The sequence below is a fragment of the Anguilla rostrata genome, chromosome 8, assembly GCF_018555375.3.
Source record: "Anguilla rostrata isolate EN2019 chromosome 8, ASM1855537v3, whole genome shotgun sequence".
NCBI lineage: Eukaryota > Metazoa > Chordata > Actinopteri > Anguilliformes > Anguillidae > Anguilla > Anguilla rostrata.
The window spans coordinates 35,633,236-35,648,792 of NC_057940.1; the positions used below are offsets into that span (position 1 = coordinate 35,633,236).

The following is a 15,557-nucleotide window of genomic DNA, read 5'->3' on the forward strand; positions in this document are numbered from 1 at the left end:
GCTGATACAGGGAACCGACCACAGTTCCCGATCCATATACTACACTATCATATATGACTATATGCACTGAGCTCCACAATGTTTAGGACAAAGACCTATTTGTTCTTGACTGGGTTCTCTGCGTCACAAGTTTAGATGAGTAATCAACAATTCACATGTGATTAAAGTGAACACTCAGCTTTTTATTTTTATGGCATTTATATACACTAGTTACACAAATTACAGCACTTTCATACATCGCCCTCCTATTTCAGAGAACCATAATGTTTGGGAAATATAAATGTTTCGTAAATTGAAGTAGTATTATTTAGTACTTATACCATATCCTTTGCATTCAATGCCTACTTGAAGTCTGTGACCCATAGACAACACCAGGTACTGCAGCCATTGTCAGCTCCTGATTTGTTTGGGGACTAGTTTCTCTTCAGCATATGAAACACATATTGAAATGGATTCAGATCAGTTCAATAACTTGGCAAGGCAAGAATTTTTCATAAAAATCTCCTTTTTTAGGACTATGCATAAAAAGCTGTAATTTCTACAATGTGAAACCAAAGTGTATAAAAAATACCCTATAATAAAAGCTGAGAATCTCTACTTTAACCATGTGTGAATTGTTTTATTACGAAACCAAAGTGTATCAACAGCTTTATCAATGCAGTGTATATATATGTACTGTATGCACAGTGTCGATAAAGCTGGGCTTGTGAGAGAAGCAGACATGCCACTTTTCTACATCTTTGATTAATATTTACCATGTCCGTTTACTCTTTTTGTGGAAAAGCTATCCAACTTGCTTGTCATAATTGTGTCATCATGCTGTTTTCATAAACCAGTGGCAACACTAAAACCCCTGATACTAGGAACCCCTACTAGCTTCAGTACAAAATCGCTGCCCTGCTGTTCCCATAGCAACTGACCTATTGCAGCTCTTCTGTCCCCAAAGAAATATAGCCCAAACCAAGCATATGAATGAAGCATGTGAGAGAATGAAAAATCATTGACTAAACACAGTTCATTTTTATTTCTTCTTTTTTTGTAATAAACCACAGGCAACCAATGTAGCCAACATAGAAAATTAGTCTCTCCTCTCAGAGTATTGTAGACTAGCATACCCATCCTTTTAGCTACCTTGTATCCATCAGAGTAGTGTAATGCCTGTATATTCTGTAAGACAAACTGATGAACTATTATTTATACTATTATGCACAAATTCTACACATAACAAAGCCTATGAAATACAGCCTCTAAGCAGGATGTAATTCATTGCTATTAATTCCATAATTTTATCTGTATTGATAGATATCAGATCGATGAATTATACATTTAATCGTGTCTTCTGGTTCAGCACCATTCATATGAAGTTAATTTAGTGCCTATTTACGTGATTCACAGCTCACCACAAAACACAATTCTCACGTTTTAAGCATTGCAAAACTACAAGTCCTGTTTTACAGAAAACTGCAAACTACAAAGCTCAAGCACTATTCTTCCATGTACAATAGGGGAAAAAGCCACACGTGCATGCACAAATCAGAATTAAAGTATCCACCACCAATCAGGGGAAGAGTAGCTCATAACAATGCTAACTCAAAAAATTATTATGTCAGGAAAAAATAGGCTCTTCTTGTTTTTATATCATACAATTAGCACCAATTTTGGTTATTTTTGTAATTAGGCCTACATTATTTCAGAAAATTGCATGAAACCATAGGATAACATAAGCGTTACTTCACAACAGTTGATCTCAAGTTTAGCAAACGTTAGTTTTAATATCTTTAGAGGTTTGTATTACAACATACCCATAAAGATGACCATACACATTAAAGAAAGGTTGGGACATTGGTTCTTTTTTGATTTTGGTCAATCCAAAAATTTTGTATATACTAGTATTGGTACCTATGACCATAAAAGGATATGGAATATATACATATTTTTTCAGGGAAACCAATTATTTTTTAAGGTCTCAAATATATTTTTTAGCATTTGTACTATGGAATTCACAGTCTTGACTTAGTTTTTCCACAATTTTAAATCAGTAATCACATGTTTTCAACAGTTCCTATGGCTTCAATTACGTTTTAGGGCTCAACTTAGGGCTAGGGTTATGAAACGATAAGTCTGAGGGTCAGGCAAGTTACGGCTGTGTTCAGCAGGTTAAAGAAAGGTTGGGACATTGGTTCTTTTTTGATTTTGGTCAACTCCAAAAATTTTGTATATACTAGTATAGGTACTATGACCATAAAAGGATATGGAATTTATACATATTTTATCAGGGAAAACATTTTTTTTTTAAGGCCTCAAATATATTTTTTAGCATTTTTACTATGGAATTCACAGTCTTGACTTAGTTTTTCCACAATTTAAAATGAGTAATCACATGTTTTCAACAGTTCCTATGGCTTCAATTACGTTTTAGGGCTCAACTTAGGGTTAGGGTTATGAAAACGATAAGTCTGAGGGTCGAGGCAAGTTCACGGCTGTGTTCAGCAGGTTAAAGAAAGGTTGGGACATTGGTTCTTTTTTTATTTTGGACAATCCAAAAATTTTGTATATACTAGTATAGGCAGCTATGACCATAAAAGGATATGGAATATATACATATTTTTTCAGGGAAACCATTTTTTTTTTAAGGTCTCAAATATATTTTTTAGCATTTGTACTATGGAATTCACAGTCTTGACTTAGTTTTTCCACAATTTTAAATGAGTAATCACATGTTTTCAAAATCAAAAAAGAACCAATGTCCCAACCTTTCTTTAACCTGCTAACACAGCTGAACTTGCTCAACTAGACTTATTGTTTTCATAACCCTAACCCTAAGTTGAGCCTAAAACGTAATTGAAGCCATAGGAACTGTTGAAAACATGTGATTACTGATTTAAAATTGTGGAAAAACAAAGTCAAGACTGTGAATTCCACAGTACAAATGCTAAAAAATATATTTGAGGCCTTAAAAGAAAAATGGTTTCCCTGAAAAAATATGTATATATTCCATATCCTTTTATGGTCATAGGTACCTATACTAGTATATATAAAATTTTTGGATTGTCCAAAATCAAAAAAGAACCAATGTCCCAAACTTTCTTTAACCTGCTGAACACAGCCGTGAACTTGCCTCGACCCTCAGACTTATCGTTTTCATAACCCTAACCCTAAGTTGAGCCCTAAAACGTAATTGAAGCCATAGGAACTGTTGAAAACATGTGATGACTCATTTAAAATTGTGGAATAACTAAGTCAAGACTGTGAATTCCATAGTACAAATGCTAAAAAATATATTTGAGGCCTTAAAAAAAAGTTTTCCCTGAAAAAATATGTATAAATTCCATATCCTTTTATGGTCATAGGTACCTATACTAGTATATACAAAATGTTTGGATTGTCCAAAATCAAAAAAGAACCAATGTCCCAACCTTTCTTTAACCTGCTGAACACAGCCGTGAACTTGCCTTGACCCTCAGACTTATCGTTTTCATAACCCTAACCCTAAGTTGAGCCCTAAAACGTAATTGAAGCCATAAGAACTGTTGAAAACATGTGATGACTCATTTAAAATTGTGGAATAACTAAGTCAAGACTGTGAATTCCATAGTACAAATGCTAAAAAATATATTTGAGGCCTTAAAAAAAAGTTTTCCCTGAAAAAATATGTATAAATTCCATATCCTTTTATGGTCATAGGTACCTATACTAGTATATACAAAATTTTTGGATTGTCCAAAATCAAAAAAGAACCAATGTCCCAACCTTTCTTTAACCTGCTGAACACAGCCGTGAACTTGCCTCGACCCTCAGACTTATCGTTTTCATAACCCTAACCCTAAGTTGAGCCCTAAAACGTAATTGAAGCCATAGGAACTGTTGAAAACATGTGATTACTCATTTAAAATTGTGGAAAAACTAAGTCAAGACTGTGAATTCCATAGTACAAATGCTAAAAAATATATTTGAGGCCTTAAAAGAAAAATGGTTTCCCTGAAAAAATATGTATATATTCCATATCCTTTTATGGTCATAGGTACCTATACTAGTATATACAAAATTTTTGGATTGTCCAAAATCAAAAAAGAACCAATGTCCCAACCTTTCTTTAACCTGCTGAACACAGCCGTGAACTTGCCTCGACCCTCAGACTTATCGTTTTCATAACCCTAACCCTAAGTTGAGCCCTAAAACGTAATTGAAGCCATAGGAACTGTTGAAAACATGTGATTACTGATTTAAAATTGTGGAAAAACTGAGTCAAGACTGTGAATTCCATAGTACAAATGCTAAAAAATATATTTGAGGCCTTAAAAAAAAAATGTTTCCCGTGATAAAATATGTATAAATTCCATATCCTTTTATGGTCATAGGTACCTATACTAGTATATACAAAATTTTTGGATTGTCCAAAATCAAAAAGAACCAATGTCCCAACCTTTCTTTAACCTGCTGAACACAGCCGTGAACTTGCCTCGACCCTCAGACTTATCGTTTTCATAACCCTAACCCTAAGTTGAGCCCTAAAACGTAATTGAAGCCATAGGAACTGTTGAAAACATGTGATTACTGATTTAAAATTGTGGAAAAACTAAGTCAAGACTGTGAATTCCATAGTACAAATGCTAAAAAATATATTTGAGGCCTTAAAAAAAAAATGTTTCCCGTGATAAAATATGTATAAATTCCATATCCTTTTATGGTCATAGGTACCTATACTAGTATATACAAAATTTTTGGATTGTCCAAAATCAAAAAAGAACCAATGTCCCAACCTTTCTTTAACCTGCTGAACACAGCCGTGAACTTGCCTCGACCCTCAGACTCCTCAGACTTATCGCTTCATAACCCTAACCCTAAGTTCAGCCCTAAAACGTAATTGAAGCCAGGGACTGTTGAAACATGTGATTACTGATTTAAAATTGTGGAAAAACTGAATCAAGACTGTGAATTCCATAGGACAAATGCTAAAAAATATATTTGAGGCCTTAAAAAAAAATGTTTCCATGATAAAATATGTATATATTCCATATCCTTTAATGGTCATTGGTACCTATACTAGTATATACAAAATTTTTGGATTGTCCAAAATCAAAAAAGAACCAATGTCCCAACCTTTCTTTAACCTGCTGAACACAGCCGTGAACTTGCCTCGACCCTCAGACTTATCGTTTTCATAACCCTAACCCTAAGTTGAGCCCTAAAACGTAATTGAAGCCATAGGAACTGTTGAAAACATGTGATTACTGATTTAAAATTGTGGAAAAACTGAGTCAAGACTGTGAATTCCATAGGACAAATGCTAAAAAATATATTTGAGGCCTTAAAAAAAAAAATGTTTTCCTGAAAAATATGTATATATTCCATATCCTTTTATGGTCATAGGTACCTGTACTAGTATATACAAAATTTTTGGATTGTCCAAAACAAAAAGAACCAATGTCCCAACCTTTCTTTAACCTGCTGAACACAGCCGTGAACTTGCCTCGACTCTCAGACTTATCGTTTTCCTAACCCTAACCCTAATTTGAGCCCTAAAACGTAATTGAAGCAATAGGAACTGTTGAAAACATGTGATTACTCATTTAAAATTGTGGAAAAACTAAGTCAAGACTGTGAATTCTATAGTACAAAAGCTAAAAAATATATTTGAGGCCTTAAAAAAATGGTTTCCCTGAAAAAATATGTATATATTCCATATCCTTTTATGGTCATAGGTACCTATACTAGTATATACAAAATTTTTGGATTGTCCAAAATCAAAAAAGAACCAATGTCCCAACCTTTCTTTAACCTGCTGAACACAGCCGTGAACTTGCCTCGACCCTCAGACTTATCGTTTTCCTAACCCTAACCCTAATTTGAGCCCTAAAACGTAATTGAAGCCATAGGAACTGTTGAAAACATGTGATTACTCATTTAAAATTGTGGAAAAACTAAGTCAAGACTGTGAATTCTATAGTACAAAAGCTAAAAAATATATTTGAGGCCTTAAAAAAATGTTTTCCCTATTAAAAATATGTATAAATTCCATATCCTTTTATGGTCATAGGTACCTATACTAGTATATACAAAATTTTTGGATTGTCCAAAATCAAAAAGAACCAATGTCCCAACCTTTCTTTAACCTGTTGAACACAGCCGTGAACTTCCTCGACCTCAGACTTATCGTTTTCATAACCCTAACCCTAAGTTCAGCCTAAAAACGTAATTGAAGCCATAGGAACTGTTGAAAACATGTGATTACTGATTTAAAATTGTGGAAAAACTAGTCAAGACTGTGAATTCCATAGGACAAATGCTAAAAAATATATTTGAGGCCTTAAAAAAAATGTTTTCCTGATAAAATATGTATAAATTCCATATCCTTTAATGGTCATAGGTACCTATACTAGTATATACAAAATTTTTGGATTGTCCAAAATCAAAAAGAACCAATGTCCCAACCTTTCTTTAACCTGTGAACACAGCGTGAACTTCCTCGACCCTCAGACTTATCGTTTCATAACCCTAACCCTAAGTTGAGCCCTAAAACGTAATTGAAGCCATAGGAACTGTTGAAAACATGTGATTACTGATTTAAAAATTGGGAAAAACTAAGTCAAGACTGTGAATTCCATAGTACAAATGCTAAAAAATATATTTGAGGCCTTAAAAAAAATGTTTTCCCTGAAAAATATGTATATATTCCATATCCTTTATGGTCATAGGTACCTGTACTAGTATATACAAAATTTTGGATTGTCCAAAATCAAAAAGAACCAATGTCCCAACCTTTCTTTAACCTGCTGAACACAGCCGTGAACTTGCCTCGACCCTCAGACTTATCGTTTCCTAACCCTAACCTAATTGAGCCCTAAAACGTAATTGAAGCCATAGGAACTGATGAAAACATGTGATTACTCATTTAAAATTGTGGAAAACTAAGTCAAGACTGTGAATTCTATAGTACAAAAGCTAAAAATATATTTGAGGCCTTAAAAAAATGGTTTCCTGAAAAAATGTATATATTCCATATCCTTTAGGTCATGTACCTATACTAGTATATACAAAATTTTGGATTGTCCAAAATCAAAAAGAACCAATGTCCAACCTTTCTTTAACCTGCTGAACACAGCCAAACTTGCCTGACCCTCAGACTTATAGTTTTCATAACCTAACCCTAAGTTGAGCCCAAACGAATTGAAGCCATAGGAACTTTGAACATGTGATTACTGATTTAAAATTGTGAAATGAGTCAAGACTGTGAATTCCATAGGACAAATGCTAAAAATATATTTGAGCCTTAAAAAAAATGTTTCCCTGAAAAATATGTATATATTCCATATCCTTTTATGGTCTAGGTACCTTACTAGTATATACAAAATTTTTGGATTGTCAAAATCAAAAAGAACAATGTCCCAACCTTTCTTTAACCTCTGAACAGCCGTGAACTTGCCTCGACCTCAGACTTATCGTTTTCTAACCTAACCTAAGTTGAGCCTAAAACGTATTGAAGCCATAGGAACTGTTGAAAACATGTGATTACTCATTTAAAATTGTGGAAAACTAGTCAAGACTGTGAATTCATAGACAAATGCTAAAATATATTTGAGGCCTTAAAAAATGGTTTCCTGAAAAATATGTATATATTCCATATCCTTTATGTCATAGGTACCTATACTAGTATATACAAAATTTTGGATTGTCAAAATCAAAAGAACCAATGTCCAACATCTTTAACCTGCTGAACACAGCCGTGAACTTGCCTCGACCTCAGACTTATCGTTTCTAACCCTAACCCTAATTTGAGCCAAAACGAATTGAAGCCATAGGAACTATTGAAAACATGTGATTACTGATTTAAAATTGTGGAAAAACTAAGTCAAGACTGTGAATTCTATAGTACAAAAGCTAAAAAATATATTTGAGGCCTTAAAAAAAAATGGTTTCCCTGAAAAAATATGTATATATTCCATATCCTTTTATGGTCATAGGTACCTTACTAGTATATACAAAATTTTTGGATTGTCCAAAATCAAAAGAACCAATGTCCCAACCTTTCTTTAACCTGCTGAACACAGCCGTAAACTTGCCTCGACCTCAAACTTATCGTTTTCCTAACCCTAACCCTAAGTTTTAGCCCTAAAACGTAATTGAAGCCATAGGAACTGTTGAAAACATGTGATTACTATTTAAAATTGTGGAAAAACTAAGTCAAGACTGTGAATTCCATAGTACAAAAGCTAAAAAATATATTTGAGGCCTTAAAAAAATGGTTTCCCTGAAAAATATGTATATATTCCATATCCTTTTATGGTCATAGGTACCTATACTAGTATATACAAAATTTTTGGATTGTCCAAAATCAAAAAGAACCAATGTCCCAACCTTTCTTTAACCTGCTGAACACTCGTGAACTTGCCTCGACCCTCAGACTTATCGTTTTCATAACCCTAACCCTAAGTTGAGCCCTAAAACGTAATTGAAGCCATAGGAACTGAAGAAAACATGTGATTACTCATTTAAAATTGTGGAAAAACTAAGTCAAGACTGTGAATTCTATAGTACAAAAGCTAGAAAATATATTTGAGGCCTTAAAAAAAATGGTTTCCCTGAAAAAATATGGATATATTCCATATCCTTTTATGGTCATAGTACCTATACTAGTATATACAAAATTTTGGATTGTCCAAAATAAAAAAGAACCAATGTCCCAACCTTTCTTTAACCTGCTGAACACAGCCGTGAACTTGCCTCGACCCTCAGACTTATCGTTTTCATAACCCTAACCCTAAGTTGAGCCCTAAAACGTAATTGAAGCCATAGGAACTGTTGAAAACATGTGATTACTGATTTAAAATTGTGGAAAAACTAAGTCAAGACTGTGAATTCCATAGTACAAATGCTAAAAAATATATTTGAGGCCTTAAAAAAAAATGTTTCCCTGATAAAATATGTATAAATTCCATATCCTTTTATGGTCATAGGTACCTATACTAGTATATACAAAATTTTTGGATTGTCCAAAATCAAAAAAGAACCAATGTCCCAACCTTTCTTTAACCTGCTGAACACAGCCGTGAACTTGCCTCGACCCTCAGACTTATCGTTTTCATAACCCTAACCCTAAGTTGAGCCCTAAAACGTAATTGAAGCCATAGGAACTGTTGAAAACATGTGATTACTCATTTAAAATTGTGGAAAAACTAAGTCAAGACTGTGAATTCCATAGTACAAATGCTAAAAAATATATTTGAGGCCTTAAAAAAAAAAATGTTTTCCCTGAAAAAATATGTATATATTCCATATCCTTTTATGGTCATAGGTACCTATACTAGTATATACAAAATTTTTGGATTGTCCAAAATCAAAAAAGAACCAATGTCCCAACCTTTCTTTAACCTGCTGAACACAGCCGTGAACTTGCCTCGACCCTCAGACTTATCGGTTTTCATAACCCTAACCCTAAGTTGAGCCCTAAAACGTAATTGAAGCCATAGGAACTGTTGAAAACATGTGATTACTCATTTAAAAGTGTGGAATAACTAAGTCAAGACTGTGAATTCCATAGTACAAATGCTAAAAAATATATTTGAGGCCTTAAAAAAAAAAAATGTTTTCCCTGAAAAAATATGTATATATTCCATATCCTTTTGTGGTCATAGGTACCTATACTAGTATATACAAAATTTTTGGATTCTCCAAAATCAAAAAAGAACCAATGTCCCAACCTTTCTTTAACCTGCTGAACACAGCCGTGAACTTGCCTCGACCCTCAGACTTATCGTTTTCCTAACCCTAACCCTAATTTGAGCCCTAAAACGTAATTGAAGCCATAGGAACTGTTGAAAACATGTGATTACTGATTTAAAATTGTGGAAAAACTAAGTCAAGACTGTGAATTCCATAGTACAAATGCTAAAAAACATATTTGAGGCCTTAAAAAAAAAATGGTTTCCCTGAAATAATATGTATATATTCCATATCTTTTATGGTCATAGGTCCCTATACTAGTATATACAAAATTTTTGGATTGTCCAAAATCAAAAAAGAACCAATGTCCCAACCTTTCTTTAACCTGCTGAACACAGCCGTGAACTTGCCTCGACCCTCAGACTTATCGTTTTCATAACCCTAACCCTAAGTTGAGCCCTAAAACGAATTGAAGCCATAGGAACTGTAAAACATGTGATTACTGATTTAAAATTGTGGAAAAACTAAAGTCAAGACTGTGAATTCCATAGTACAAATGCTAAAAAATATATTTGAGGCCTTAAAAAAAATGTTTTCCCTGAAAAAATATGTATATATTCCATATCCTTTTATGGTCTTAGGTACCTGTACTAGTATATACAAAATTTTTGGATTGTCCAAAATCAAAAAAGAACCAATGTCCCAACCTTTCTTTAACCTGCTGAACACAGCCGTGAACTTGCCTCGACCCTCAGACTTATCGTTTTCCTAACCCTAACCCTAATTTGAGCCCAAAAACGTAATTGAAGCCATAGGAACTGTTGAAAACATGTGATTACTGATTTAAAATTGTGGAAAAACTGAGTCAAGACTGTGAATTCCATAGGACAAATGCTAAAAAATATATTTGAGGCCTTAAAAAAAAAAAATGTTTTCCCTGAAAAAATATGTATATATTCCATATCCTTTTATGGTCTTAGGTACCTGTACTAGTATATACAAAATTTTTGGATTGTCCAAAATCAAAAAAGAACCAATGTCCCAACCTTTCTTTAACCTGCTGAACACAGCCGTGAACTTGCCTCGACCCTCAGACTTATCGTTTTCATAACCCTAACCCTAAGTTGAGCCCTAAAACGTAATTGAAGCCATAGGAACTGTTGAAAACATGTGATTACTGATTTAAAATTGTGGAAAAACTAAGTCAAGACTGTGAATTCCATAGTACAAATGCTAAAAAATATATTTGAGGCCTTAAAAAAAAATGTTTCCCGATAAAATATGTATAATTCCATATCCTTTTATGGTCATAGGTACCTATACTAGTATATACAAAATTTTTGGATTGTCCAAAATCAAAAAGAACCAATGTCCCAACCTTTCTTTAACCTGCTGAACACGCCGTGAACTTGCCTCGACCTCAGACTTATCGTTTTCCTAACCCTAACCCTAAGTTGAGCCTAAAACGTAATTGAAGCCATAAGGAACTGGAAAACATGTGATTACTCATTTAAAATTTGGAAAAACTAAGTCAAGACTGTGAATTCCATAGTAAAATACTAAAAAATATATTTGAGGCCAAAAAAAAATGGTTTCCCTGAAAAATTATTATATTCCATATCCTTTTTATGGCAAGGTGCCTATACTAGTATATACAAAATTTTGGATTGTCAAAATCAAAAAAGAACCAATGTCCCAACCTTTCTTTAACCGCTGAACACACGTGAACTTGCCTCGACCCTCAGACTTATCGTTTTCCTAACCCTAACCCTAATTTGAGCCTAAAACGTAATTGAAGCCATAGGAACTGTTAAAATGTGATTACTCATTTAAAATTGTGGAAAAACTAAGTCAAGACTGTAGAATTCCATAGTACAAATGCTAAAAAAATATATTTGAGGCCTTAAAAAAAATGTTTCCTGAAAAAATGTATATAATTCATATCCTTTATGGTCATAGGTACCTATACTAGTATATACAAAATTTTGGATTGTCCAAAATCAAAAAGAACCAATGTCCCAACCTTTCTTTAACCTGCTGAACACACCGTGAACTTGCCTCGACCTCAGACTTATCGTTTCTACCTAACCCTAAATTGAGCCTAAACGTAATTGAAGCCATAGGAACTGTTGAAAACATGTGATTACTGATTTAAAATTGTGGAAAAACTAAGTCAAGACTGTGAATTCTATAGGACAAAAGCTAAAAAAATATATTTGAGGCCTTAAAAAAAATGTTTTCCTGAAAAAATGTATATATTCCATATCCTTTTATGGTCATAGGTACCTATACTAGTATATACAAAATTTTGGATTGTCCAAAATCAAAAAGAACCAATGTCCCAACCTTTCTTTAACCTGCTGAACACAGCCGTAAACTTGCCTCGACCCTCAGACTTATGTTTTCTAACCCTAACCCTAATTGAGCCCTAAACGTAATTGAAGCCATAGGAACTGTTGAAAACATGTGATTCTGATTTAAAATTGTGGAAAAACTAAGTCAAGACTGTGAATTCCATAGGACAAATGCTAAAAATATATTTGAGGCCTTAAAAAAATGGTTTCCCTGAAAAAATATGTATATATTCCATATCCTTTTATGGTCATAGGTACCTATACTAGTATATACAAAATTTTGGATTGTCAAAATCAAAAAGAACCAATGTCCCAACCTTTCTTTAACCTGCTAAACAGCGTGAACTTGCCTCGACCCTCAGACTTATCGTTTTCATAACCCTAACCCTAAGTTGAGCCCAAAGTAATTGAAGCCATAGGAACTGTTGAAAACATGTGATTACTGATTTAAAATTGTGGAAAAACTAAGTCAAGACTGTGAATTCTATAGTACAAAAGCTAAAAAATATATTTGAGGCCTTAAAAAAAAATGGTTTCCCTGAAAAAATATGGATATATTCCATATCCTTTTATGGTCATAGGTACCTATACTAGTATATACAAAATTTTTGGATTGTCCAAAATCAAAAAAGAACCAATGTCCCAACCTTTCTTTAACCTGCTGAACACAGCCGTGAACTTGCCTCGACCCTCAGACTTATCGTTTTCCTAACCCTAACCCTAATTTGAGCCCTAAAACGTAATTGAAGCCATAGGAACTGATGAAAACATGTGATTACTATTTAAAATTGTGGAAAAACTAAGTCAAGACTGTGAATTCTATAGTACAAAAACTAAAAAATATATTTGAGGCCTTAAAAAAAAAAATGGTTTCCCTGAAAAAAATGTTATATTCCATATCCTTTTATGGTCTTAGGTACCTTACTAGTATATACAAAATTTTTGGATTGTCCAAAATCAAAAAGAACCAATGTCCCAACCTTTCTTTAACCTGCCTGAACACAGCCGTGAACTTGCCTCACCCTCAGACTTATCGTTTTCCTAACCCTAACCCTAATTTGAGCCCTAAAAACGTAATTGAAGCCATAGGAACTGTTGAAAACATGTGATTACTGATTTAAAATTGTGGAAAAACTAAGTCAAGACTGTGAATTTATAGTACAAAAGCTAAAAATATATTTGAGGCCTTAAAAAATGGTTTCCCTGAAAATATGTATATTCCATATCCTTTATGGTCATAGGTACCTATACTAGTATATAAAAATTTTTGGATTGTCCAAAATCAAAAGAACCAATGTCCCAACCTTTCTTTAACCTGCTGAAACAGCCGTAACTTGCCTCGACCCTCAGACTTATGTTTTCCTAACCTAACCCTAATTTGAGCCTAAAACGTAATTACCAGGAACTGTTGAAAACATGTGATTACTTATTTAAAATTGTGGAAAAAACTAAGTCAAGACTGTGAATTCCATAGTACAAAGCTAAAAAATATATTTGAGGCCTTAAAAAAAAATGGTTTCCCTGAAAAATATGGATAATTCCATATCCTTTTATGGTCATAGGTACCTATACTAGTATATACAAAATTTTGGATTGTCCAAAATCAAAAAGAACCAATGTCCCAACCTTTCTTTAACCTGCTGAACACAGCCGTGAACTTGCCTCACCTCAGACTTATCGTTTTCTAACCTAACCTAATTTGAGCCTAAAAACGTAATTGAAGCCATAGGAACTGTTGAAAACATGTGATTACTATTTAAAATTGTGGAAAAACTAAGTCAAGACTGTGAATTCATAGTACAAAGCAAAAAATATATTTGAGGCCTTAAAAAAAATGGTTTCCTGAAAAAATGATATATTCCATATCCTTTTATGGTCATAGGTACCTATACTAGTATATAAAATTTTTGGTTGTCCAAAATCAAAAAAAACAATGTCCCAACCTCTTTAACCTGCTGAAACGCTTAACCCTGACCCTCAGACTTTCGTTTCCTAACCCTAACCTAAGTTTCCAAAATAATTGAAGCCATAGGAACGTTAAAACATGTGATTCTATTTAAAATTTGGAAAAAATTCAAGACTGTAATTCCATAGGACAAAAGCTAAAAAAATATTTGAGGCCTTAAAAAAATTTTTCCGAAAAAAATGTATATATTCCATATCCTTTTAGGTCTTGGTTTACTGATATACAAAATTTTGGATTGTCAAAATCAAAAAAACCAATTCCCAACCTTTTTAACCTGCGCCAGGCTTCTCGCCCCGGGTTTTCAACCTAACCAATTTGGCCAAAATAATTGAAGCCAGGAACTGTTGAAAACATGTGATTACTGATTTAAAATTTGGAAAATAAGTCAAGACTTGAATTCATAGACAAAAGCTAAAAAATATTTGAGGCCTTAAAAAAGGTTTCCTGAAAAATATATATTCCATATCCTTTTATGGTCATAGGTACCTATACTAGTATATATAAAATTTTTGGATTGTCCAAAATCAAAAAGAACCAATGTCCCAACCTTTCTTTAACCTGCTGAACACAGCCGTGAACTTGCCTCGACCCTCAGACTTATCGTTTTCTATAACCCTAATTTGAGCCCTAAAACGTAATTGAAGCCATAGGAACTGTTGAAAACATGTGATTACTGATTTAAAATTGTGGAAAAACTAAGTCAAGACTGTGAATTCTATAGTACAAAAGCTAAAAAATATATTTGAGGCCTTAAAAAAAAAATGTTTCCCCTGATAAAATATGTATATATTCCATATCCTTTTATGGTCATAGGTACCTATACTAGTATATACAAAATTTTTGGATTGTCCAAAATCAAAAAAGAACCAATGTCCCAACCTTTCTTTAACCTGCTGAACACAGCCGTGAACTTGCCTCGACCCTCAGACTTATCGTTTTCCTAACCCTAACCCTAATTTGAGCCCTAAAACGTAATTGAAGCCATAGGAACTGTTGAAAACATGTGATTACTGATTTAAAATTGTGGAAAAACTAAGTCAAGACTGTGAATTCTATAGTACAAAAGCTAAAAAATATATTTGAGGCCTTAAAAAAAAAATGGTTTCCCTGAAAAAATATGTATATATTCCATATCCTTTTATGGTCATAGGTACCTGTACTAGAAAATACAAAATTTTTGGATTGTCCAAAATCAAAAAGAACCAATGTCCCAACCTTTCTTTAACCTGCTGAACCAGCCGTGAACTTGCCTCGAACTTCAGACTTATCGTTTTCATTACCCAACCCTAAGTTGAGCCCTAAACGTAAAATTTAAGCCATAAAGGAAATGTTGAAAACATTGATTACTGATTTAAAATTGTGGAAAAACTAAGTCAAGATGGAATTTTCCTAGTCAAATGCTAAAAATATATTTTAGGCCTAAAAAAAAAAAAGTTTCCCTGAAAAATATGTATAATTTCCCTACCTTTTTTGGTCATGGGACCTATATAGTATATACAAATTTTTTGGTTGTCCAAAATAAAAAAAAACCAATGCCCAACCCTTTTTTTAACCGCTGAACACAGGTGAACTTTGCC

The 15,557-nt window shown here is 33.4% G+C and overlaps 1 long non-coding RNA gene across 2 annotated transcripts in view; it reads right to left on the minus strand.

The window, feature by feature from the left end:
• Nucleotides 1–15,557, minus strand: part of LOC135261547 (uncharacterized) — a 29,938-nt gene that overhangs the window by 10,173 nt on the left and 4,208 nt on the right. The window lies entirely within an intron of this gene.